Source organism: Geotrypetes seraphini, chromosome 10 (genome assembly GCF_902459505.1).
Source record: "Geotrypetes seraphini chromosome 10, aGeoSer1.1, whole genome shotgun sequence".
Taxonomy (NCBI): Eukaryota; Metazoa; Chordata; class Amphibia; order Gymnophiona; family Dermophiidae; genus Geotrypetes; species Geotrypetes seraphini.
Window position 1 is genome coordinate 131,494,286 of NC_047093.1, and position 27,825 is coordinate 131,522,110.

Consider the following 27,825-nt stretch of genomic DNA (forward strand, 5'->3'; position numbering starts at 1 on the left):
GCTCCGTGGATGACGTCACCCACATGTGAGAATATCTGCCTGCTGTCCCTGGATAACACCTGTTACGGTAAGTAACTGTGCTTTATGAGTTATGAGGCTACCTGTATTAGTGAAAGATTTTTCACATTCTGAACATTTATATGGTTTTTCTCCCGTGTGGATTCTTTCATGATCTTCAAGATAAGCTTTTCGATGGAAACTTTTACCACATTCAGAACATTTATATGATTTTACTTGAGTGGATTCTTTTATGACAAATGTGTTTTCCACTCCATGCTCACCTTTCTAGGTGTAAAAACTTGGAATGACCTTATTGAAATGACTAGGACGGAACCTAACTGCACCCTATTCCGGAAGAAACTGAAAACTAATCTATTTGACACTTAATCACCTGTATCCTCTCCTCCCTTCTCCCCCCTCTCCCTCCCCCATTCTCCCCTCTTCACTTCTCCTCCCCCTTCTCTTTCCTCAACCCCTCTTTAAGTCACCTTGAGCCTACCTAGATATGAGCGATGCAAATAGAAGATTAAATTCATTTTTCTCCCATATGGATTCTTTTATGATTTATAAGGTTACTTGTTTTATTAAAGGATTTTCCACATTCAGAACATTTATATCATTTTTCTCCATCTTCAAGATGATCTTTTTGATTGAAACTTTTACCATATTCAGAACATTTATTTTGGTTTTCTCCAAAGTGGATTCTTTTATGAATATTGAGGCTACTTGTATTTTTGAATGATTTTTCACATTCTGAACATTTATATGGTTTTTCTCCCATGTGGATTCTTTCATGATCTTCAAGATGATCTTTTCGATTGAACCCTTTACCACTTTCAGAACATTTATATTGTTTTTTACCAGGGTGGATTCTTTTATGAATTGTGAAGCTCCCTCAATTATTGTAAGATTTTCCACATTCAGAAAATTGATGAGGTTTTTCTCCCTTGTGGATTCTTTTATGAATTGTGAGGCCCCTCTATTATTTTATGAATTCTGAGGCTACTTGTGTTAGTGAAGGATTTTCCACATTCAGAACATTTGTATGGTTTTCTCCAGAGTGGATTTTTTTATGAATTCTGAGGCTACTTGTATTATTGAAGGCTTTTCCACATTTAGAACATTTAAAAGGTTTTTCTCCAGAGTGAATTCTTTCATGATCTGTGAGATTATGTTTTCGTTTGAAGCTTTTATCACATTCAGAACATTTATATGGTTTTTCTCCAGAGTGGATTCTTTTATGAATTTTGAAGCTCCATCTATTAGTGAAAGATTTTCCACATTCAGAACATTTATATGGTTTTTCTCCAGAGTGAATTCTTTCATGAACTGTGAGATTATATTTTTGATTGAAGCTTTTATCACATTCAGAACATTTATATGGTTTTTCTCCCGTGTGGATTCTTTCATGAGATATGAGGCTACTTGTATAGTTGAAGGATTTTCCACATTCAGAACATTTATATGGGTTTTCTCCCGTGTGGATTCTTTTATGAATTATAAGACTACTTGTTTTAGTGAAAGATTTTCCACATTCAGAACATTTATATGGTTTTTCTCGTGGATTCGTTTATGAGTTATGAGGTTACTTGTTTTATTGAAGGATTTTCCACATTCAGAACATTTATATGGTTTTTCCCCCGTGTGGATTCTTTTATGAGTGTTGAGGCTACTTCTATGTTTGAAGGATTTTCCACATTCAGAACATGTATATGGTTTTTCTCCTGTGTGGATTCTTTCATGAACTTGAAGATTAGCTTTTTGATTGAAACTTTTACCACATTCAGAACATTGATATGGTTTTTCTCCAGAGTGGATTTTTTCATGAGTTCTGAGAGTACTTGTATTAGTGAAGGATTTTCCACATTCAGAACATTTATATGGTTTTGCTCCTGTGTGGATTGTTTCGTGAGTTATGAGTTTGTATTTAGTAATGAAACCTTTACCACATTCAGAACATTTATATGGTTTTTCTCCCGTGTGAATTCTTTCATGAGTTATGAGGTTACTTGTTTTATAGAAGGATTTTCCACATTCAGAACATTTATATGGTTTTTCTCCAGAGTGGATTCTTTTATGAGTGTTAAGGCTACTTCTGTTATTGAAGGAGTTTCCACATTCAGAACATTTATATGTTTTTTCTCCAGAGTGGATTCTTTTATGAGTGTTGAGGCTACTTCTGTTATTGAAGGATTTTCCACATTCAGAACATTTATATGGTTTTGCTCCTGTGTGGATTGTTTCGTGAGTTCTGAGTTTGTATTTAGTAATGAAACCTTTACCACATTCAGAACATTTATATGGTTTTGCTCCTGTGTGGATTGATTCATGAGTTCCGAGTTTGTATTTAGTAATGAAACCTTTACCACATTCAGAACATTTATATGGTTTTTCTCCCGTGTGAATTCTTTTATGACTGTTGAGGCTACTACTGTTATTGAAGGATTTTCCACATTCAGAACATTTATATGGTTTTGCTCCTGTGTGGATTGTTTCGTGAGTTCTGAGTTTGTATTTAGTAATGAAACCTTTACCACATTCAGAACATTTATATGGTTTTTCTCCCGTGTGAATTCTTTTATGAGTTATGAGGTTACTTGTTTTATAGAAGGATTTTCCACATTCAGAACATTTATATGGTTTTTCTCCAGAGTGGATTCTTTTATGAGTGTTGAAGGTACTTCTGTTATTGAAGGCTTTTCCACATTCAGAACATTTATATGGTTTTTCTCCCGTGTGAATTATTTTATGAGTTATAAGGTTCCTTGTTTTATAGAAGGATTTTCCACATTCAGAACATTTATATGTTTTTTCTCCTGTGCTGATTCTTTCATGAGGTATAATATTACTTTTTTGATTGAAGCTTTTATAATACTCAGAACATTTAAATAGCTTTGCTCCCTTGGAGTTCATTTGATGCATTTGTATCTTGCTAATACTGATTAAGTCATGTTTTCTCAGTTCAAGTACCTGACTGAAGTTTGACTTCCCAGTGAACATTTCCTTACTTGTAGTGCTCTGACAAAGTTTCTGCCTTCCGATTCTCTCACTTTGTCTGAGATTTGGGCAGTTGATGGAATTTCTCTTTTGCTCAGTACATACATTTGAACTCTCTCCTTTTGGGGTCTTTTCTTTCATGCTAGGTGGTTTTATACTACTAATACCTTCTGGGCTGTCTCTTGAAGGGTCTTTGTGTGTCCGTTCCTCCCTCTGCTGCCCATAACATACTCTCATTCTCTTATTCCCAAATCCATCATCTGTTGGTTAAAAATGAAAGTATATGCGTAAATTATACAGCTATTAGTAACACATATATAAGCAAATATCTCCAAAGATATCTTTAAAGTCATTTTGTAGACAGGTGAGCGATGGCACAAGAAAAGATATAAACAGACCATCCGGATCTCATTTGCTGGTTCTGAACATCTCATCCTCCCCTCCAATATCTGCAATGATTCCCTTTACTCTGATTATACTCACTAACCAAAATCTCATTACATAGCAATTCTTGGCTTACCACTCTTCATATCAGCATCCTCCTCTCCTCCCTCCAGTTGGTCACTGGCAGGATCCTCTTCAATTTTCAGAATCTCTCCTGTGGGGTCAGCAGGGTTACTTTGGCAGCCTATAATAAGAATAGAAAATCACTTCAAGATTTAAAAGAAAAGTGAAAACTTGGCTAAAACTGAGATGATGGGACTTTTATGACTTTTGAAAATGTAAGAGGAGATAAGGATCCTTAGTTCAGAGAATGCCTCCATTCCATTAATACCATGTTGTCATTCTGCCCCACTCACACCCTCTACTGCTATCAGTGTGGTCCTTCCTATAGCTTTCCCTCCTGGAGTCACCAATTTGGCCATCTTTCCTCATTCCTTCTGTTGATCCCTTCTACTACAAAGAATATTCAAGGTAAGTACCTAATATTCCCATCTAGTGCAAAGGGCGTACGAGTCTGTACCAGTGGGATGTACCAAAGCAGTCCCTCAAGATTAGGGTGGGACACATAAGCCTGCTGCGTCCATTCAAGCTGCCACGTCCACTCTGGAAAATTTGGATGAAATTATGAAGCAGGGACCAAGTAGCCACTTCTCTGGTGGAGTGTGCCTGCAAAGAAACCGGATGCTGCTTGCCACATCCGATGTATGCTGAGGAAATAGCTGCATGAATCCACCTGGAAATAGTGGCCTTCGAAATCAAATGGCTAGGATTAGTCAACATGAAAAGATGATCTGTAATGCGAAAGGCATTTGTTTCCTCCAGATTACGGAGCAGAACCCTGTGGACATCCAGTTGAGCAAAGGCCTCTTCCTACATCTTTGAATCTGTTGGATTAAATGCTGGCAGCCGAACTTCCTGATTCATATGGAAGGCAGAAACCACTTGAGCAGGAAAGAAGGCACTGTGCGCAAGGAGAATCGAAGGAAGCGCTCCCTACACAAGAGAGCCTGAAGCTCTGAAACCCTCCTCGTCAAGGAGCTAGCTACAAGAAAAAACATCTCGACCATGAGATCCATAAGCGAAGCATCCTACAAAGGCTCATAAGGGGTTTTGCTCATGGAATCCAGGACAAGGTCAAAATTCCATTCTGGAACAGGCGGCCGCAACCTCACAGCCCTTTCTCAGGGCTCTCATAGAATTTAGGGAAGTTCTGGTGGCTCCGCTGACTGACCTTTTCAATGCTTCTCTACGTTTGGGAGTGGTACCGAAGGTCTGGAGAAGGGCGGATGTGGTCTCTCCACAATAGGGAATTACAAGTCAGTACGTCTGACTTCTGTGGTAAGCAAATTAATGGAAACGCTTTTAAAACACAGAATGATGAAGTTTCTGGAATCTGGTGGATTACAGGACCAGAGGCAACATGGATTCACTAGAGGTAGGTTTTGTCAGACAAATCTGATCAATTTCTTTTACTGGGCTACCAGAGAAATTGATAGAGGGAGTGTGTTAGATGTAGTGTATTTAGATTTTAGCAAAATCAGTGTTCAACACAGACGTCTCGTAAATAAACTGAGTGCCGGCGGGATGGGCCCCAAAGTGGCAGGCTGTGTTAGGAACTGGTTGAGTGGAAGACAGAGGGTAGTAGTCAATGGAGATCGCTCTGAGGAAAGGGATGTTACCAGTGGTGTGTCTCAAGGTTCTGTTCTTTTTAACATTTTTATAAGCGATATTGCTGAAGGGCTGTCAGGTAAGATTTTCCTCTTTGCGGATGATACCAAAATCTGCAATAGAATAGAGTAGTCACCCCAGATGGTGTGAATAACATGAAGTAAAACCTAGCGAAGGGGAGAGGAAGTGACATCACAGCCCATGCTGGACCTGGCCCTATTTTGCAATAATTAGCGTCTTACCTCATTTCTCCCCATCCGGCGAGAGAGCAGCCTCCATTTCAATAGTGGTGCTTTCAGGGAGTATGCACAGCAGGACCGCGGTTTGGTCAGAATTGACCATTTTGCCTATCAACCTTCACCCACGCTGAATTGTCCAGCAAAGATTGTGAATGTGCAGGGAGACCCATCATCTGGGTCGCAGCCCAGTGCAGGATCACAGCCTTTAATTTTGACGATGTCAGATCCAATTCTGGAATTTTGACAACTTCGAGGAAATCAAAATTGATATAAAAGCAGTTTGATTGGAACTAACTACTCTCTCAGCAGACCTATGAGGAGAAATAGTGGAACTGAGCGGCCACGTGGCGGAATCAGAGAACTGACTTGAGAAGCATCAAGATACGATTACCGCTTTGGAGACCTCTTGGCATGAATGTAAGACCACCAATTCATATTTTATGGATAAAATTGAAGACCTGGAAAATAGGTCTCAAAGTAACAATTTGCGAATCCAGGGGTTACCAGAGCTATCTGAATATAACAATTGTGAGCTTACTACTCAGAGACTAGTGAGTGTGCTCTTAGCTGAATCGTCCAAACCACTGGTGCCTGAGAGAATATCGAGTATGCGGGCTCATTATACCCTGGGTCGATTACGCATGAATGTCCCATGGGATAGTGTGGTATGTTTTTCTGAATTTAAGCTGAAGGAGTTTATTTTATCAATTGCACGCAAAGTAGAAGCCTTTACATGGGACACATACCCTATTCAGTTCTTTCAGGATCTGGCTGCTACCACAGTATGCTGCAGGAGTGACCTGCGGCCTTGCACGCATCTACTGGCTGACAGGGGTATCAAATATAAATGGCAATACCCCTTTGCACTAACTTTCCACTGAGAGGGTAAATTGCAGTGGTTGTGCACTTTGCAGGAGGCATTGAAACTGTTTCCAGAACTGGCGACATCTACATTGAACCTTGCTATAGTGGCGGGGACTGTCTCTAAGATGCCTGTTTCCGCATTGGCTTGCCTGAAATGGCAGAGTGTCCCGTAGAAGGGACACCTTACGTGACAGTCCTCAGCTGCTCATCTTTAAACATCTCTGTTATTTCTGACAATTGCATAGACTGCAGTTGACACTTGCAATATATGAAACTAAATCACAGCTTACAGCTTACTCCTTGATATGCTGTCCTCATTATGAATCTGTGAATCTGTCCTCTCCTGGTTTGCCTCCTACATTTCCCAACGCACCTTTAGTGTGTGTGTTGGTGGATCCTCTTCTTCCGCTAACCCGATAATGGTTGGTGTACTCCAGGGTTCTATCTTAGGACCTCTTCTCTCTCTATACCTCTTTCCTAGGTGCCCTGATCTAAACTAAACTAAACCTTAAATTTGTATACCGTATCTCCATAAAGATAGAGCTCGGCACGGTATACAGGTAAATTTAATGAGGGAAGGACATAATAAGAAATTAGAGGATATGAAGAGGATAGCTAGCTTTACATTTTAAATAGATAGCTATATGTTTTGGAGAAAAGCCAGGTTTTCAGATGCTTTCGGAATAATTGGAATGAGCCTAGGTTCCGCAGCGGGGCAGGGAAGTTATTCCAAAGCTCAGTGAATTTGAAGAAAAGGGATTTCCCTAATTTACCTACACACATGACGCCTTTTAACAAGGGGAAAGATAGTTAGAGTTTATGGGTGGATCTGGTAGTGTCAGGTCTCGAAGAATTCCAGGATAGTGGAATTAGGGGAAGAAGAATGCCATGTAGGATCTTGAATATTAGTATTTGCATCTAAGTGAAAATTTAGAAATACTCCACAACAACTAGCAAGGATTTGATTATAAAGGAATTGTTGGCTCACCGCTCTTGGTATCAGTATCCTCAACTACTCCCTCTAGGTGGTCACTGTCGGGATCCTCTTCCATTTTCAGATTCTCTATTGTATTCTCAGCAGTGTAACTTTGGCTGGCTGGAAAAAATGGAAAAATAGCTTCAGGTTTAAAGGAGAGATTACAACCTAAGAAAAGGAGAAATTAGGTTCTTACCTGCTAATTTACTTTCTTTTAGCTTCTCCAGACCAGTAGAGGTTAACTTTACGAGTGGGTATATATCTAATCATGACCAGCAGGTGGAGACTGAAAACAAAACTTTGGGACAGTATATCCTAGCCCCTCCTCTCTATTTCCCTCAGTCTGCCGAATAGCCAAGCAGAACCAAGAACTGGAAAAAAACAGAGAGAAAAAACAATACTCCGAAAGGAGTAACAAATAACATACCCAAAATGCTGTTGGAAAATGCAGAGGAGAAATTCCCGAAGGAAGAATGTCCCCACAGCTCGCCAGCTAAGCCAGCCGAGCCACAGCCGCTGTTCTTCAATTCTCCCCGGCCCTAGAAAAATACTAGAACCCGCAGCAAAAACCAAAAACTGCCCGCGCAACAGCCCCAACAACAACAACAACAGACAGGGTGGGGACCTCTACTGGTCTGGAGAAGCTAAAAGAAAGTAAATTAGCAGGTAAGAACCTAATTTCTCCTTCTTTAGCACTCTCCAGACCAGTAGAGGTTAACTTTACGAGTGGGACGTACCAAAGCAGTCCCTCTTACGGGCGGGACCCCCGAAGGGCCGAAACCAGAACACGCTCACCGAACACCGCGTCCCGACGCGCCTGAACATCTACCCGATAATGTCGAACAAAGGAATGCAAGGAGGACCAAACCGCAGCCTTACAAATATCCACTGGAGGCACGAGCGACGACTCAGCCCAAGAAGCCGCCTGACCCCAAGTGGAATGAGCCTTGAGAAACTCCGGAACAGGCTTCTGTTTCAGAAGATAAGCGGAAGCAATCGCCTCCTTGATCCAGCGCGCAATAATAGCCTTAGAAGCGCCAGCACCCCGACGAGGACCCGCCAGAAGGACAAAGAGATGATCGGATTTCCGGAATTCCCGAGTCCGCTGCACATAAGAGCGGAGAACCCGACCGACATCCAACTTGCGCAGCTGCTGTTGCTCAGACGAGCCCTCCCGATTTCCCAAGACCGGGAGGACCACCGATTGATTGACCTGAAAAGAAGACACTACTTTCGGCAGAAAGGAAGGAACAGGCCGCAAGACGACCCGCTCCCTAGAAAACTCCAAGAAGGGAGCCCTACAAGAGAACGCCTGCAGCTCAGAAACACGCCTAGCAGACGTAATGGCCACCAAAAAGACCGCCTTCAAAGTAAGGTCCTTCAAAGAACAGCCATCCAAAGGCTCAAAAGGCGGACGCACCAGAACCGAGAGAACCAGATTGAGATCCCAAGAGGGAACCGAGGGCCGAATGGGAGGCCGAAGCAACTTGGCCACCCGCAAAACCCGAATCACATCAGGAAGGGCCGACAAAGGCTGACCTGACACCAACCCTCGAAAAGCCGACAGGGCCGCAAGATGCACCCGGAGAGAAGACCAAGCCAGGCCTCTATCCAGGCCATTCTGCAAGAATTCTAGAATGTGAGGCAGGGAAGCGCGAAAAGAGACCACTCCCCGCGCCCGGCACCATCCCTCAAAGAGACGCCAAACCCGCACATAAGCCCGAGAGGTAGAAAGCCTACGGGACCCCAAGAGTGTAGAAATTACCTTGCCTGAATAACCCTTCCTGCTCAGGCGACCCCTTTCAAGAGCCACGCCGTAAGACAGAAGGGAGACGGGTCGAACATGGGACCCTGCGTCAGAAGGTCGTCCAAGAGAGGCAGAGGAAGAGGATCCGCCACCAGATGCCTCACCAAATCCGCATACCACGGACGCCGAGGCCAATCCGGAGCCACCAGAACCACCAGTTCCGGATGGCGAACAATGCGAAGAAGTACTCTGCCCACCAGCGGCCAAGGAGGGAACACATACAGGAGCCCCTCCATTGGCCACGGCTGGACCAGAGCATCCAGACCCTCGGCCAGACTGTCCATGCGCCGACTGAAGAAGCGGGGCACTTTGGCGTTGCCACTCGTGGCCATCAGGTCCATCAGGGGCTGCCCCCAAGCCTGCACTATCAACCGAAACGCTCCGGCGCCGAGAAACCACTCTCCTGGATCCAGGAAGTGTCGACTGAGGAAGTCTGCCTGAACATTTTCTACCCCGGCTATATGAGAAGCCGAGAGGTCCATAAGATGGGACTCCGCCCAAACCATGAGCCGAGCCGCCTCCTGCGCCACAGGAGTGCTCTTGGTGCCCCCCTGACGATTGACATAAGCCACCGCCGTGGCATTGTCCGACAGGACTCTGACCGACTTGCCCAGCAAAAGGGAGTGGAAAGCTAACAGCGCCAGCCTGACCGCTCTGGTCTCCAACACGTTGATCGACCAGTAGGCCTCCTCCGCGGACCAGGTGCCCCGAGCTGAGTGGCCCATAAACTGAGCCCCCCAACCGAGGAGACTCGCATCCGTAAGGAGCACCGTCCACTGCGGGAGATCCAGACCCACCCCCTGAACCAGGTGAGGGGTCCGGAGCCACCAGCGCAGACTGCAGCGCGCCAAGCCTCGCAGGGGAACCGGAACATCCAAATCTTGCCTCCGGGGAGACCACCTCCGGAGCAGAGCATACTGAAGAGGACGCATGTGGGCCCGCGCCCACCTCACCACATCCAGGGACGCCGCCATTGACCCCAGGACTTGGAGGAAATCCTGCGCCCGAGGACCCCGGGACGCCAAAAGCAGGCGAATCTGAGATTGCAATTTGCTCACCCGGACCTCTGGAAGGAAGACCTTCCCCAAGGAGGTGTCGAACATAACCCCAAGGCACTCCAGACGCTGAGCCGGGACCAACCGACTCTTGGAAAGGTTGACCACCCAGCCCAGCGACCGGAGAAACTCCACCACCCGAGCCGTAACCCGGGAGCTCTCCTGCAACGACTTTGCCTGAATCAACCAGTCGTCCGGGTAGGGGTGAACCAGGATGCCCACCGACCGCAAGGCTGCCGCGACGACCACCATTACCTTGGTGAACGTCCGAGGAGCCGTGGCCAGACCAAAGGGAAGCGCACAGAACTGAAAGTGCCGCCCCAAGATCGCAAAGCGAAGGAAGCGCTGATGAGAGGCCCGAATTGGAACCTGCAAGTAGGCCTCCGTCAGCTCGAGAGACGTAAGAAACTCCCCCGGCTGAACCGCCAGAATGACCGACCGCAGCGTTTCCATGCGGAAAGACAGAATCTTGAGAGCTCTGTTGACCCCTTTCAAATCCAGGATGGGCCGAAAGGTCCCCTCCTTTATGGCCACCACAAAGGGTCTGACGAAAAGCCTGCGTCTTCCATGGAGTCTGACATGGAGAAGCGAGAAAAAGGTCCGGCAGAGAGCGGGTGAACTCCAGAGCGTAACATTCCCGCACCACCTCAAGGACCCACTGATCGGACGTGATCTCGGCCCATTTGGGGAAAAATTTGCGCAGCCGGGCCCCCCACCGGAACCAAAGGGGGCGCCGGCAAGGAGTCATTGCGCAGGACGGGAAGCGGGGGACCGGCGGAGGGATTCCCTGCCCCCCGACGGGCCCCCCGAAAGGGCTGCATGCGCTGGAAGAACCGACCCCGGGAAAACCCCGGAGACTGGAAAGAAGCAGCCCCACGCCCAGGGCGATACTTGCGAAATTCCCGCAAACGCCCCCGGGCCGCACCCCCCCGAGACGCCGGGCGGGCACGGTCCTCCGGCAGACGGGGAACTTTCGAGTCCGACAGAGTCTGAATCAACTTATCCAAGTCCTCTCCAAATAAAAACGACCCCCGAAAGGGAAATTTAGTAAGCTTAGCTTTGGACGCAGCATCCGCCGCCCCAGCGCGCAGCCACAACACACGCCTTGCGGCCACGCCAAAAGCCATAGACTTAGCCGAGATCCGCACCAAGTCAGAGAGAGCATCTGAGAGGAATGAGGCCGCCATCTCAATCTTCGCTACCTCCTGATCCACCAGAGACCAGTTGTCAGACTCTCGATCCAAGACCCGCTCCGCCCACCGAAACACGGCGCGAGCGACCAGTCCCCCACAAATAGCCGCCTGGACCCCAAAGGCAGAGACCTGAAAATTTTGCTTAAGGATGTTCTCCAATTTGCGCTCCTCAGAGTCCCGCAAGGCAGAACCGCCCTCAACAGGCACGGTATGCCGCTTGGAAATTGCCGAGACCACCGCATCCACGACTGGCGAAGCTAACGTAGCCCGATCCCCTTCAGGAATGGGATACAGGCGAGCCATGCTGCGCGCCAGCCGAAACGGCGTCTCCGGCGTTTTCCACTGCTCCAGAATAATATCCCGAATATCCTGATGCATAGGAAAAGAGCGGGAAACGGAACGGATCCCCCGTAACAGGGGGTCCCCCACACGCGGAGTCCCCGGCGGCGCGTCCTCAAAACGCCAAACCGAAGAAACCTGCTGAATAAGGTCAGGCAGCTCATCTTTCTGAAAAAGGCGCACAACGGACGCCTCGTCACTGGAGAACGGGAAATCCGACAACCCGCCGCCAGCTTCCGTCCCCTCCAGAGGGTCCTGGAATTCCTCCGAAGGGTCCAGGTCCTCCTCCAGACCGACACGTTCCTCCGACCACAAATTCTCGTCCCACGACACCCGCGGACGCTTGGACAAGGGAGGCGGCGGAGGGGACGTCACGTCAGACGAGAGAGGCAAAGCCGCAGGGAGCGCGGAGGAAACCCCACCCCCCGAAACCCCCTGGGCGCAACCGGGACCCCCAGCCGCCTGAAAATAGGCTCTGCATAAAGAAAAGAAAAATTCAGGGGAAAACCCCCCGAGGGTCCCAAGGGACTCCCTGCCACAGCAGGGGACCCAGCAGAACCTTGCCCCTGCATAGTCAAAACAGGGGGAAGGTCACCTGAGGTGGAAGACAAAATGGAGGGGCCAGACAGAGAAGATGGCGGTTTTCCCGCCAAAAAAGCTCCCTCCATAGCCTGAAGCGGCTGAGAAACCTGAATAGTCTCAGCCGCTAAAGCAGGCAAGCCGGCATCAGCTGTCAAAAAATCAGCTGAGAGGGAATCCTCTAAAACCCGACCGTCGGCGGCTCGGGGATTCCCTCCGTGGGCGGACGGAGAAGACCGGGCTTCCCCACCGTTCCCTGCCGACTCGCGAGGCACCATCGGCGGGGAGCTCTGGGCGCCTGCAGCCGCTGCCGACGGAGCTCCACCACCTCACCGACCCAAACCGCCGAGTTCAGGCCGGCCGCGAGTGCCTCGCGGCTGGACTAAATTTGTGTCCTACTCCCCCGGAGAAGGGCACAATTGCTCCATACGCGACCTAGCTAGAAAAAAGTGCCGGTTACATGAAAAAATACAGTAAAATACAGTTTTCTTAAAGGGAAACAACCCTTCAGACCAGCACTACCTCAGGATTTTTTTTTTTTTTTTTTTTTTACAGAACAGACTCCACAGGCTCTCGAAGCAATATGCCTTGCTTGATTTAGGGGGCAAGGCTTACTGCTGAGGCTCCTCTAAAAAAATGTGGGGAGGTGGAGGAAGTGGGGGGAGGGACCCCGCTCGTGACCCGCCGGGTTTGACACCCCCGAGGTCGGACGAACCCCCAAACAGAGTCCGCCCAAGCTCCGTCCGGCCAAAAACAGGGACAATAAACCCCCTAAACAAATTCCAACAGCCCTACCAAGGGAGATGGGTACAGATCACATCAACACCTGCTGGAGACTGAAAGAAGACTGAGGGAAATAGAGAGGAGGGGCTAGGATATACTGTCCCAAAGTTTTGTTTTCAGTCTCCACCTGCTGGTCATGATTAGATATATACCCACTCGTAAAGTTAACCTCTACTGGTCTGGAGAGTGCTAAAGAAGTAGTATTTTGCTAATATTGAGATGAGCTCTGAAAATTCAAGTGTCCTGGTGGAAGGAGTTAAGGAAAATGAACCGTGGCATTCAACACAAATAGGATGAGAGACAGTAGATGTTTAAAGGAGAGAAACATGGGGAAAGGGTGAGGGGGAATAAGAAAAAGAGAAGGTATAACCCCCTGCCCCCTCCCCCCAAATTAAATAAAATAGAAAATCAGACCTGATAATGAAAGGAGAAAAGTAAAAATAAGGAAACTAGAACACACACATAATTAAAGGAGGGACTGTGATGATAACATCTCGTTCTCATTGTGCCAGATCCCGAGGAGGAATCTTTCTTATAGGAAAAGTTTGTATCTCGTCATTACTAGTTTTAATTCAAACTCCATCACCTGTTTCATGAAGTTCCTCACATGAGCTTGTGGTGGTCAGATTTTCTGTTTCCTCAGATCCTGGAGGGTCAGTCCTGAATCCCTCTTGCTCAAACCGGATTAAAATCTCAGGCCTGATACTGTTGGAGCCTATTACGGGATGATAGTTTTCATTAGTACAATATGTTTAAAAAAATATTACCCCAGACCCCGATTATCTTATTACTGAAGTGGGCAAGTCCTTTCCTCAAGAGCTACAAACAGCTCTGGTCATCAGGAGGTTTGTTTTATTTCTTTTTACACAGATTGATTGATTTAGAAGCATTTACATTTGCCACCTTCTGTTGCCTGACACCACCAACTGGAGATCTGCTAAAGTGTTCGGATTTAATGAGACGGGGCTGGAGAGGTCGTCAGCCCCCAGTAAGTTCATTTATTCTTGATATACGACTACTACTATTGTACACAGCGCTGTACAAAGTCACAAAGAAGAAGACAGTCCCTGCTACAGCTGAATCTGCAAAACATCTCACGGGCTTACAATTAAAATATTGAATTACAATAATAATAATGAGCAACTGGGTAGTGGACTGAACAACACCGCTACCCGGTTTAATTCTGGGACCCCCCACGACTGGCTCTGGGATAGTGCTACAGCCGTCAGAGGAGATATTCAGGGGCAGTTTCTGGGTCAGGGCCCCTGAATATCTCCCCCTGGGAACTTTTAGGGCTCCTTTTACTAAGGTGCGCTAGCGTTTTTAGCACACGCACGAAATTACCGCTCGCTAAACTGCGCGGTATGCTTTTAGAATAATGCCAGCTCAATGCTGGCATTAAGATCTAGCGCGCGAAGCAATTTAGCCTGCACTATACCTCGCGTTAAGGCCCTAACGCACCTTAGTGTAGGCATTTGGACTAGGCATCTACTTTCTATAGAATCGCGTTTTTCGAGTTAGGCACCTAACTTTCAATTAAGTCCAATTAAGGTCGATTGTGAGGTGCTGAGTGCCAGTATCAGCACTGATTAAGTCTATAGATCAATTAAAAGTAGGCAGAGTTTATAGAATCAGGGCCAAATCAGTCAATTAATTAGAATGTTCTTCCCTGCTGTCTCTTATGGGACTGTGTTTCGTACAGACATTTATTATATTTCTGTTATGTGATTCTTCTACAGCAGTTAAATGTGTGTATTTCAGATCCTATTTAATGTTACTCTTATCACTAGGTTTCAATTCACCATTTCCAAGTTTACCTCATTGACTGTATATATTCGGTCATTTTACTATTGTTATGCTGTTAACCAAATTGTGTTATGTTAAACTGTACCTCCTGTACACAGCCTCAGATGGATCTCTTCATAAAGGTGGATAATAAATCCCAATAGATCCCTAAATAATCTAAAGCATTATTGTAAACTGCATTATGTACTGTGATTTGCACTGATCCACCTTCAATAAAGCTCTCCATGCCTAAGTCAAAATGCACCACGTTCATCGGTCAGGTTCCCCCTTGTAACAATGGAGAAGCCTCTCCACCACCAACCCTTTCTCATCCCCTTTAGATTCTAGTTTAAGGGTCTTATAGACCTGATCCCACCCCTAGGACACCCACCTCCTCTGCCTTTGTGGGCACTTTACTTCATCAAAATAGGGGAACGGACAGCGGTATAGTAAGTTTTCAATAAACTTGGAAATTTGGAAGGAGAAGAGGATGATGGCCTCTCACCACCACCAAGTTCCTCAATGGTCTCGGCTGACCTTAGTAAAGCTGTGCAGAAGGAATTTGATACTTACTCGGTACAGAAAAGTGAGTCTGTTCAGATGCCTCTGATTCATGAGGATCTATGAAGGGGAGATCCTCCTCTTGTTTAACGCTCAGCGAGAAAACGGATGTTACAATCGGAAACACTGTTAAAAGAAAACATATCTCGGATTCACCAAGAATCTGATACTAATAAATTAGGAAATAGATTTTAAGTCTGTATTGGGACCTTTTATTAAAGTTTAGTGCATGCTAGTGGAATTAGCATGTGCTAAATACTAAGAAGCAGTGGCGTACCTAGCATATGTGACACCCGGGACCCATCATTTTTTGGCACCCCCCCCCCCCCCCATCTGTACGAAAAACATGATTTTTAGTAACAAGCCACACGTCACACATGAGTACCTAGGAAAAAGCAGCATCTTACATATTGCAGTGAGCAGTACATCAATACACCCGTTGTAAAACTAAACAAGTCAGACCAGCACAGATCAATCCTACACCGTCAATCCTAACAGAAAACCATGTCTTTCGAACACACAAAACACAGAAAATACCTTCACCTAGTATGGAATATGTCATCACAAACTAACCCCTCCCTCTTTTACAAAACTGTAGTGTGGATTTTAGCCACGGTGGTAACAGCTCTGACGCTCATAGAATTCTGAGCATCAGAGTTGCTACCACCACAGCTGGCGCTAAAAAACGCTCCACAGTTTTGTAAAAGGGGGGATAAAATAGAAATACATAGACAAAGGTTAAATTAAATCAGCAAGAAGCTGGACTCTGCATACAATGCAACACCACAGAAACAGTGACACATGTCTCCTAAAGCAATAAATAAATAGAAAATTTTTGTTCTACCTTTGTCTTCTCTGGTTTCTGCTTTCCTCATCTCTCTGCCCCTATATGGCATCTTCTCTCCTTCTATGCCCCTTCCAGAAATGTATGTCTTCTCCTTCCACCCCCATTGGTCTGGCATCTCTCTCCTCTCCTTCCCTCTCCCACACCTCTCTTCTGCAATCTCTTTCTTCCCTCATTTTCCTTTTCTATTTATTTTCTGCATCCATCTAGATTACGTTCTTACTACCCTCTCATCAATTTCCTTTTTTACTGTCTACCTATAGCTCGCCACCTCTTTCCCTCACCCCCAGTATTTCCCTAACTCAATCCTTTTCCCCCATCATGTGCCCTCCTTTTATTTATCCCCTCCTTCCATCCTCTGCCCTCTTCTCTCTCCCTTTTCTCCACTTTCATCTGCCCCTTCTCTCTCTTTCCCCCCACTTCCATCATCTGCCCTCTTCTCTCTCCCCCTTCTCTCCCCTTCCATCATCTGCCCCTTCTCTCTCTTTCCCCCATCCTTCCATCATCTGCCCTCTTCTCTCTCCCTACTTCCATCATCTGCCCCTTCTCTCTTTCCCCCACTTCCAACATCTGCCCTCTTCTCTCTCCCCCTTCTCTCCTCTTCCATCATCTGCCCCTTCTCTCTCTCTCCCCCCATTTCCATCATCTGCTTTCTTCTCTCCCCTTCTCTCCCCTTCCATCATCTGCCCCTTCTCTCTCTTTCCCCCCATTTCCATCATCTACCTTCTTCTCTCTACCCTTCTATCATCTGTCCCTTCTCTCTCTTCCCCCCCTGCCCTCTTCTCTCTCCCCACTTTCATCATCTGCCCTTTCTCTCTCTTTCCCCCTCACTTCCATCATCTGTCCCCTTCTCTCAATCTCTCCATCCACCACAGGCCCATCTTTCTCCCTTACCTTTCCGATTTTGGCAACAAGATCGGCAAGGCCCTCCCCCACGACGGCACTGAGCGGTGTCGGTGCCCCCCCCCCCCCGCGACAGCACTCAGCGGCATCGGCGCCCCCCATGCCCTGCGACAGCACTCAAGTTCGGCCTCCTTCTCCTGGCATCAGCAGAACTTCAGATCGGCAATAGGTGCTCAGTCAAAAGCTTCCCCTGACTGAACTGCCTGGGCGGAAACAGGAAGCTGAGTCAGGGGAAGCTTTTGACTGAGCACCTGTTGCCGATCTGAAGTTCTGCTGATCCTGGGAGAAGGAGGCCAAACTTGTGTGCTGTCGCGGGGCAGGGGGGGTGCCGATGCCGCTGAGTGCTGTCGCAGCCCAGGAACTTTCCTGACCTGTCTGGCTGTGCACCCCACCTAAGGCTGCACCCGGGGCGGACCTCCACCCCCCCTTGGTATGCCACTGCTAAGAAGCCCACACATATAAAATGAGCTTCTAAGGATTCAGCATCCATCACTTCCATTAGCACCCTCTAAGCTTAAGTAAAGGGCCCCTAAATGTTTAATGTCAATCGTGCTCTGAAAATGCAAAGCCTGCTTACTCTTGGTGGGCTCATTTGGGTTTCCTTTTTCCTCCATTTCACAGTGTTGTAGAAAATATTTCTCCTCATCTTTTTTAATCCTGAATATAATATCAGGATTAACGATTAAATAACCTGTTAATAAGAAATAGGAAAATGATATTTACATTATATTTGTAGAATCCCATCTACTTCCATGTGTGTCTGTGTCTCTGTAGCAATTTTGAGTTGAAAGACCTTAAACTAGAGGCTTCTTACATTGACTCCTATTAGATATGGGATGGCATCAGAAGCCAGGTTCTAAATTTAAGATGATGATGGGACCCAATACCTGGGATTTCTCCAGGGTTCAGAAAATAACAGCACCTATTCCATAGCGTACCTGTGATAGATGATAAAGAAGGTGTATTCACCTCGTGAGATGAGGATGTCATGAATCTCCTTGATGACCTTCTTGTACAGCTCTTTCTGCCATTCTCCCAGAATGTCCCACTCCATCTCCAAGAAATAAGCAGCGACATCCTTGAATGTGATGGATGTCTGGAAAGCAGACAGGACACAGTCAGTCAGTTTCCTTATCATCAAATCATCTGACTATGGCGGTATAGAAGAATAAAGTTATTATTATTATTATAGAAGACTTTGTTTTATAACTTCTATCAGTAAGATCAGATCTCTGGTACATTATAGTATGAATACAGTTCTTAGACAAAGTCTGTAAATCTCTCATGTTGGCTGATTTAGTAGTTGGAAGAAGGTAGTTGGTTTTGGTCAAAGGAACTTCAGCAAAAGTTAAAGAGAAGGAAAAGAGAGAAGCAAGTAGGTTGATATCTGAAGGTAGGAAAGTGCAGAAGAGTTCTGGGGTCAGTCTGTCTGTCTGTGTTGTTGCTACTAACAGTCTGTAATCTGTTTAGAAAGGATAGAGATGGCAGAGTAAGGAAGGATGAATACTGCATATAGTTGAACATAAACTTAGATATTTGGGCCAAAGAAATGACCGAAAAATGGGGGTCTCGGTTTATATTTGAGTGTTCTCCCTGGGCCCAGTTTAAGCCCTGCTGGTCCAGTGGCAAGTCCGGAGCAAGAGCGATCCTCCTTGCTCCTGCCCCATGCAGTCCCACTATTCAAAATGGCCGACGCGAGTTCCCACAGTGGATACTATGTTTATTTACTACCTTTTCATGAAGAGATTCACCCCAAATGGTTTACAATACATTGAATAGTAATGAGGAAGTCATAGGTATTTTGCCTCTCTGTCCCTGCAGGCTCACAATCTAACTTTGGTACTTGGGGCAATGGAGAGATTAAGTGACTTGCCCAGTCACAAGGACAGGCTGGGATTGAACTCACAACCTCAGGGTGCTGAGGCAGCAGTTGTAACCTTCTTTTCAGTTAAAAGTTTACCTCAGTTTACATTTGGATGGGTTTAAATTTTAGTGTAAGGATGGTCCCCTTGTTTTACCCAGCAGTAGGGTAGAGATCCTCAGAATTTACTCCTTTAGGCGAGCTGTGAGCCAGGACCAGACATTTGCTGGTAGGCCAGAGAAAGTATTCTTCTCAATAATGCCAGACTATACAGATGGTTTTAGTGAACAAAACTTTAAATTTATTCCATCTCTCTAGAACCAAAGAGAGGCTCTTCTAGAACAGCAAGTTGCAGGACAAAACAACAAACTATTTACATATTCAAGTATATTAAAGATGGCATGTTGTTTTAATATCTCGTAATTGTGCGATCCCCTGTGCTGATAGGAATCTGATCTATTGGTGGACATAGCCCAAAAGACATTCTTCCGCCCACGGCAGGAGTGTAAGAAATCGCTGTTGATGTCAGTCATATATTGATGTGAATCCACCAGAGAGATCCAAGCCCTGCCTGAGGTCTTATGCACTGCACATTTCTAGACATTGCAAGCTGTTTCCTGTTCAGTAACAATGCATGTCAGGTTTCATTGACCTATACTAAGAGGCAGGAACTCCAGTCCAGAGCTGCTGTTATCCATTTTTCTAATCCACCTTTAACACATAGGTAGCCCTAAAATAGAGACTGCTAATGTTCTTTGCTTAGGCTGGGGAGATTCATGCACCCAATCTCATATCCTTTGGGATATGAATTTACCTCCAGGCTACATTAGCATATATGGTAGATCTTTGCAAGCAGTAATGCAGCAGGGAAATCCCACATCCTCTGCTGCATACAGTAAATGCACTCTAGTAGACCCCAGTCCTGAGCAGGGCCAGATTAATGAATAGGCCCAGTAGGCATGTGCCTAGGGCCCGAAACTGTGAGGGGAGCCCGCTGAAGGAGTTCGACTCACCTTGCCATTTTTTATAAACAGCAATGGCCTCGCCCCATCGACAGCAACAGACCCCCCCACCATCAAAGGCAACAGACCTCCCGGCATCAATGTTAACGGGCCCCCCTCCATTGACGGCAATGTGGCCGGCTCTATTACAGGAAGGTCCCGCGATGACTGCGTCTGCTGGTCCATCCCCCTCCGATGTCACGTACTTGCTCCAGAAGAAGTGACGTCAAAGGGGGATCGACCGGCAGATACAGTCATCGCGGGACCTTCCTGTAACAGAACCAGCCACGTTACAGTTGATGCTGGGGGCCCTTTGCCGTTGATGTGTGTGTGTGGGGGGGTGTTGGCGTAACCAGCTGTTCTATTTCTGTTTTTGGGCTGCCTTTTGCAAAGGAGCTCAGAGGGCAGAGCCAGCAGCTGCAATATTTGGAGGGAGAGAGAAAGGAGCATGGAAGTGTGGTGGAGCGAGAGAAAGGGGGCAGGGTAGTATGGAAGGGTTGTGAGAAGGATGGTATGGAAGGGTGGTTGAGGAAGAGAAAGGGGGCAGGTGGTATGGAAGGGTGGTGGGAAGGATGGTGGAGGGAGAGAAAGAGGGCAGGGTAGTATGGAAGGGTGGTGGGAAGGATTCTTTGGAAGGGTGGTGGAGGGAGAGAAAAGGGGCAGAGTGGTATGGAAGGGTGGTGGAGGGAGAGAAAGGAGACAGATGCTGATGGAAGTGGGGGGAAGGGAAAGGATAGAGAAATAATGGGGAAGGATACCAGATGGAATTGGGTTGGAGGGAAAGAAAGGGGGCAGATGCTGAGGGAAGTGGAGGAAGGGAGAGGAGAGAGTGAAATGCCAGACCAAGGGTGTGTAGGAGAGGGAAGGGAAGGAGAGAAGAATGATGCCAGACCATTGGAGGAGGAAAGGGAAGAAGATGGATGCCACACCAATGAGGGGGGAGGGAGCAAGAGATGAAAGGGAGAAGCAGACAATTTCTGGAAGAGGCATAGAAAGAGAGCAGATGCCATATGGATGAGGCAGAGAGAGGGCAGACAGTGGATAGAAGGAAGAGAATGATGAGAAGATGAGGAATGCAGAAACCAAACAAAGATAGGAAAAAATTTCTATTTGTTTTAGTTCTTTTTGCTTTAGGATAAAGTATTATTGTAGCTGTGTTGATAATCGTTTATTAATAGAAAATGAAAAAAAAAAGTGATCCTGTTTATTGGACTAATTTAAATACATTTTTTACTAATTCAGAGACCATAACTCCTTTCTTCAAGTCAGGACAGGGAAACTGTAACAGCAGTATAGTTTACTTACCTGAAGAAAAAGGTTTTAACCTCTGAAAGCTAAGTGAGAAAAATAAATAAATAAAAGAAATAAAGTGGAAATAAAGAAGTAAATAAAATGGGTAACTAAATGGGGGTGGGGCATGGTGGGGTAGAGCGAGGGGGGGGCCCTCTACGAATTAATCCTGCCCTGGTCTTGAGCCTACCATCTATTCTTCCGATCTCATAAACCCCATTATACAGACTACTGTAATCTACCTCCAACAGGTTAGTCTTCCCTCCAAAACAGATAGTACATAAGTACATAAGTAGTCGCCTCCGCCGGGGCAGACCAGAGGTCCATCCAGCCCAGCGGTCCGCTCACGCGGCGGCCCATCAGGCATATTGCCTGGTCAGCGGTCCCTGACTAATTTTATTGCCTACCTCTACACTTATCTCTAAACCTTCCACTGCTCTTATCTGTACCCCTCAATCCCTTTGTCTTCCAGGAACCTATCCAGGTCATCCTTGAAACCCTGTACTGTGCTATTTCTTATCACGGCCTCCGGAAGGGTGTTCCATGTGTCCACCACCCTCTGTGTGAAAAAGTACTTCCTTGCGTTTGTTTTAAACCTGTCCCCCTTCAATTTCATCGAGTGACCCCTTGTTCTTGTGGTTTCTTTCAAATTGAAAAATCTGTCTTTGTCAACCTTTTCGATGCCCCTCAGGATCTTGAAGGTCTCTATCATATCTCCTCTGAGTCTCCGCTTTTCCAGGGAGAACAGCCCCAACTTCTTCAGTCTGTCAGTGTATGTAAGGTTTTCCATACCCTTAATCAGTTTAGTTGCTCTTCTCTGGACTCCCTCAAGCATTGCCATGTCCTTTTTGAGGTACGGTGACCAGTACTGTACACAGTATTCCAGATGCGGGCGCACCATAGCCCGGTACAGTGGCAGGATGACTTCCTTCGTTCTGGTCGAGATACCCTTCTTAATGATACCTAACATTTGGTTTGCTTTCCTCGAGGCTGTGGCGCATTGTGCCGACGCCTTCAATGTCGTGTCTACCATCATTCCCAAGTCTCTTTCCAGATTACTGACCCCTAGCATTGATCCCCCCATTTTGTAAGTGAACATCGGGTTCCTTCTCCCTATATGCATGACCTTGCATTTCCCTACATTGAAGCTCATTTGCCACTTTTTCGCCCATTCTTCCAATGTCGTAAGATCCCTTTGGAGATTCTCGCAGTCAACCGTGGTTTCAACCTTGCTGAATAGTTTGGTGTCATCTGCGAATTTGATGACCTCGCATTTTGTTCCCGCCTCCAGGTCGTCAATGAATATGTTAAACAGGAGCGGTCCCAGCATCGATCCTTGAGGAACCCCGCTCGTGACCCCTTGCCAGTCCGAGTAATGGCCCTTTACACCAACCCTCTGCTTCCTGTCTGCCAGCCAGTTTTTGATCCATCGGTGGACCTCCCCGCGCACCCCATGATTCCATAGCTTCCTGAGCAACCGCTCATGTGGTACCTTATCGAAGGCTTTCTGGAAGTCTAGGTAAATTATGTCTATGGGTTCACCTTTGTCCACCTGGTTATTTACCCCCTCAAAGAAGTACAACAAGTTTGTGAGGCACGACTTACCCTTGCAGAACCCATGCTGGCTCGACCTTAGCTGTCCATTTTTTTCGATATGGTCACAGATGCTGTCCTTAATCAGTGCCTCCATCATCTTTCCCGGGACCGATGTGAGGCTTACCGGCCTATAGTTTCCCGGGTCGCCCCTCGAACCCTTCTTGAAGATGGGCGTGACATTAGCTATTTTCCAGTCCTCCGGGATCTCTCCAGTTTTTAGGGATAGGTTGCATATTTGCTGAAGTGTCTCTGCTATTTCATTCCTTAATTCCTTGAGCACCCTTGGGTGAATGCCGTCCGGACCTGGTGACTTGTCGCTCTTTAGCTTGTCTATCTGCCTGAGGACATCCTCCTGGCTCACCTCTAATTGGACCAGCCTGCTATCTTGATCTCCATTTTCTATTTCCTCTGGTTCCGGAATGTTGGATGTGTCCTCCCTCGTGAAGACCGACGTAAAGAAGTCATTTAACTTGTCAGCTATTTCTTTTTCCTCCCTCACTACTCCCTTTCTATCCCCATCATCCAAGGGCCCCACTTCCTCCCTCGCTGGTTGCTTTCCCTTTACGTACCTGAAGAATGATTTGAAATTTTTTGCCTCTCCCGCTAGTCTCTCTTCATATTCCCTCTTTGCTCTCCTAACCACTCGGTGGCACTCCTTCTGGCTTTCCTTGTGTTCCTTTTGGTTGGCCTGCGTTTGGTCCTGTTTCCATTTTTTGAAAGATGCTTTCTTGTTACTGATTGCCTTTTTTACAGCTGCCGTTATCCATGCTGGGTTCTTTATTCGATTTTTCTTGCACTCTTTTCTGAACCTGGGGACGTACAGGTTCTGTGCTTCGTGCACCGTACGCTTGAGCAGGGTCCAGGCGCTTTCTACGGACTCTACCTTCCTTGTGCTGCCGTTGAGTTTCTTCCCCACCATTTTCCTCATTGCATCATAATTCCCTTTTCTGAAGTTGAGCGCTGTTGTTGTGGTTCTTTTCACCCTGGATGATCCCAGTTCTAGTCTGCACTGGATCATGTTGTGATCGCTGTTCCCCAGTGGGTCTGATACCGCTACTTCCTTTGCAGGTCCCCCAGTCCACTGAAGATTAGATCAAGAGTAGCTCCTCCTCGTGTAGGTTCCGTGACCAGCTGTTCCAGGAAGCAGTCCCTCGTGGCTTCCAGGAATTTGGTCTCTCTCTCGCAACTTGAGTGCCCGATACTCCAGTCTATCCCAGGGTAGTTGAAGTCCCCCATCACCACCACACTTCCATTCTTGCATACCTGCCGCAGTTCCGTCTCCAGGTCCCGGTCGATTTCTTCCGATTGGCCAGGCGGACGATAGTATAGACCCAATTTGATGTCTGTTCCAGATCCTCCTGGTAGCTTAACCCATATTGATTCCAAGCCTTCCGACCTTACTGCTGTTTCCATTTTGGTTGAGGGTATGGAGTCTTTTATGTATAGCGCTATTCCTCCACCCTTCTTGTGTGTCCTGTCTCTCCTGTAAAGTTTGTACCCTGGTATGACCACATCCCATTTATTGTCATCAGCCCACCACGTTTCTGTGATTCCAATTATGTCCAGGGCTTTTTGACTGGCTATAATTTCCAGCTCTCCCATTTTGGCCCTGAGGCTCCTCGCATTTGTGTAGAGGCAATATAGGTCCTGATTTGTCGCCCGCCCTGCTGTTTTCTTTCCATGGCTCGGCGCTCCCACCTGGCTTGCCTTTACTCGGTCATCCACCTCCCGTGGCGTGTCCGTTTTGCCCCCATCCAGTATCTCCTTTTTTGGATGGTCCTCTTGCTCCCATTGTTCTCTTTCAACCATGCCTGTAAGGTTCGTTTGGGCACTGGGCCCCTGCATTGCATCTGTGGGCCTTTTTTCTGGAGATTTCCACTCAGCCCTTTTGTCTAAAAGTTCCCTCCCAGTCCCTTTGTCCAAAAAGTCCCTCCCAGCCCCTTTGTCCAAGAGTTCCCACTCGGTCCCTTTGCCCAAAAGTGTCCCCTCAGTCCCTTTGTCCAAAAAGTCCCTCTCAGCCCCTTTGTCCAAGAGTTCCCACTCGGTCCCTTTGCCCAAAAGTGTCCCCTCAGTCCCTTTATCCAAGAAGCCTCTCATAGGAACAAGGAAAGAGAAGGGAAAGCTGGAAGAGATGCACAGGGAAAGGTTTTCCTTTTTCAAGAATAGAAAGAAGAATTTCTTACCTGTGATACAAGGCAATAGACATAGAAATCAAAGCAAATAAAATAAGACATCTTTTTATTAGACTAAATACTTTCTTTGAATTACCTGATCACAACCCAGGGCAGACATTTCCCTCCTGTTTCCCTCTGAATTCTGCAGCTGTTGGGATGGATTCAGACTGGAGATTTCCCTCTTCCTGGAAAGATTAGCAGATTGGGCTGATCCCTGAGTCTTAGATATAATCCCTCCTCACCCCTATGCAGGAAGGGAACTGGGTCTCCCAGGGATTTCCAGTTGCAGGACACAGAAAGTTTCTGCTTCTCTTCTAAATCTTGTCTGTTCTTTGCAGCTCTGCGGAAGTAGAGAAAGCAACTGAGTCTGTGCAGAGCTCTTCACCCCACCCCTCCAGTGAGGTCATCCTGGAATATCCCGCCTCCTTAAGGTGGAGCTGTAGAAATAGCAGCTACAGGTAGCAGATCGTTCTTGGGTGGAATCTACTCTGCTGTCTCAAGATTCAGAAGAGAATCAGAAGCGTTCTGGGTCCTGCAACTGGAAATCCCTGGGAGACCCAGGTCCCTTCCTGCAGAGGGGGAGAGGAAGGATTATATCTGCCAAGTCTGTTCCTCTCTTGTTCATCTTTCCAAGAAATCTCCAGCCAGAATCCATCTCTGTAGCTGCAGAATTCCTATTGTAACGTCTGAGTTTCATCACTGACAGTTAAGCAAGAGGAAGATCCTGCACATTTTTACTAAGGTCAGCCTGGACCGTTCAGTCATTTAATGCTAGATGCATAAAAGGTCATCATCCTCACTTCATCCCATTTGGGGGTTTTTTCTCCCCTACTTAGCATGGAGTAGGCTGCCTTGGAGATGGAGGAGGCAGCTGATGGAGCTGAGATCAGATCTGCAAATCCTAATATCATGGGGCTGAGAAATCCGTATTGTTAAAAGAAATGGTGGTGAGGAGGAGGCTTCTCTGTTATGGAGGGAACACGACTGATGGACGGTTCATAGTCATTTGTGCGCAGGAAAAAGTTAAGTTTTCTCTATAATGGGGGGGGGGGTTGCACCCCCCACACTCCCCCCAATGACAGCACGAAGAGTATGAAGTAAAGTGGTTCCCCCACACACACATCCCACCGGAGCTCTTTAAAAGTAACTTTTTCGGCGGTGCGCTGGAGTCTTGCGCCGAATTGTCAGTGCGCTGAAGTCTCACGCGCTTTTCTCCCGTCACCTTGATGAACAGGATACAGTTTGGATGTTTGTATTGATGGTGGAGTAGTATATATAACAGTACATAATGAAGTTTATATTAATGCATTTTAATATTAATGGATTGATCTGTATGAGTTTGCAGGCAATGCAGCTCATTAACTTTTTTGGTTAATTCACTGAAAGTTAATGAGAACTGACGCAGAGTATGAACCAAAGAGTATGAGCAGATCAAAATACCAGTTAAGGAAGATTATAAAATAAAGTTATTAAAGAGAATATCTCAATGTTTATCTCAATAATAAGAAATACTCAGCACCTCAGTACAAGAAGAGGTAGTGAACAATTAATTCAATGGAACCATGAGGCAAATTTGGGCAGGAAAATTTTCTGATAAAGAACAGTAATTCGTTAAAGGTGAGGAAAGTTAAGGGAATCAGAATCTATTTCAAAAGAGGTATAAGATTAAGGAATGACTAGTTTCATCTGGAACTGTTGCTTCTAGAAGTGCCGATTTCCATCTAGCACTCATGAACACAAATAGGTGACATCTTTGAGGACCTAGGGTTTTGCTTGGAAAAGCCGCCACTGCAGCAGCACGCAACTGCAGGGCATGGCCTAAGGGGCATGCTAGGCCCCTTGTAGCCACGAGGAGTATGAATATTATTTTTGAAGAAGAACCTGCTCCTCCTGTGAGTGCGGGGCCCAGTCGTGGGGGGCTTCCACCCGCCTCGAGATGGCAGCAAGTGGATCGTGGATTCCGGAGTGGGAGGGGAGGCCGTGGTGGTGGACCTTCACTTCCGGCTGATACCATGGCTATGCTCATATATGGCATAGGTTTCGGGCTTCTATAGGGATTAGTGGGAGGGGGGAGTGGGGGGTTGGATTGGATGTTTAATTGGGACTCTGGGCCTGGAAGAGACCTTATCATGCCTGTTTTTCTTGGTGGGGTTAGGAGATCTTTTACCCAAAGGAGTGGTGTGGACATTATGCTTTATCCCTGGGGGGGGTTTGCTGTGGTTTTGATGGACTTGTGGTTGGGGTTTTTGAAATGTTAGGGTTATAACTACTGTTTCAGTTGCTGACAGCAATGTTGATTCTTTCTTTAGTACTTTGCTGTTGCTGTGTGCCATTGCTGTATACTTCTGTGTTTTTCAATAAAAGCTTTTATTTGAAAAAAAAAATATTATTCTTGAAGTTTGAATTCTAAGGTAATAATTTTTCTTTTCTATTAAGGAAGGTTAAAACTCAAAGTTCTACTCCTGTATTATCCGGTCCGATTGAGCGTCACTTGACTGCTCCTAATTTGACTTCTCCACAAACTATAAGAGTTGATTCCATGTCAGGGGCATCTCTCAGTCCTTTAGATCGAACTCCTCCACCAGTGATTTAGGTTCTGAGAGAGGTCCTAATGTTTCTCCACCTGAAAACTTGGAACCTCAGGCATCTTCAAAAATGTCCTATAAGAAAATGCCTAAAGTTTTCTCTTGGCAAGAAGATATGACCGAGGAACAAAATGCAGTGGCGATTCCACAGGAAATTTTCTTGGAAAATTTATGGTTAATAATAGTAGAATGGAAGGTTTCTTGAAATCAGTCATTAATCAAAACTCTGTATTTTCAAAGGAAGTTGTTGCGAAATTGGATTATGTGAGTTCTTTTTACCA

At 46.3% G+C, this 27,825-nt stretch overlaps 1 pseudogene; it reads right to left on the reverse strand.

The window, feature by feature from the left end:
* Window positions 1-435: 435 nt before the first annotated feature.
* On the reverse strand, window positions 436-25,292 carry LOC117367628 (annotated as a pseudogene).
* Between the last annotated feature and the right edge of the window lie 2,533 nt (window positions 25,293-27,825).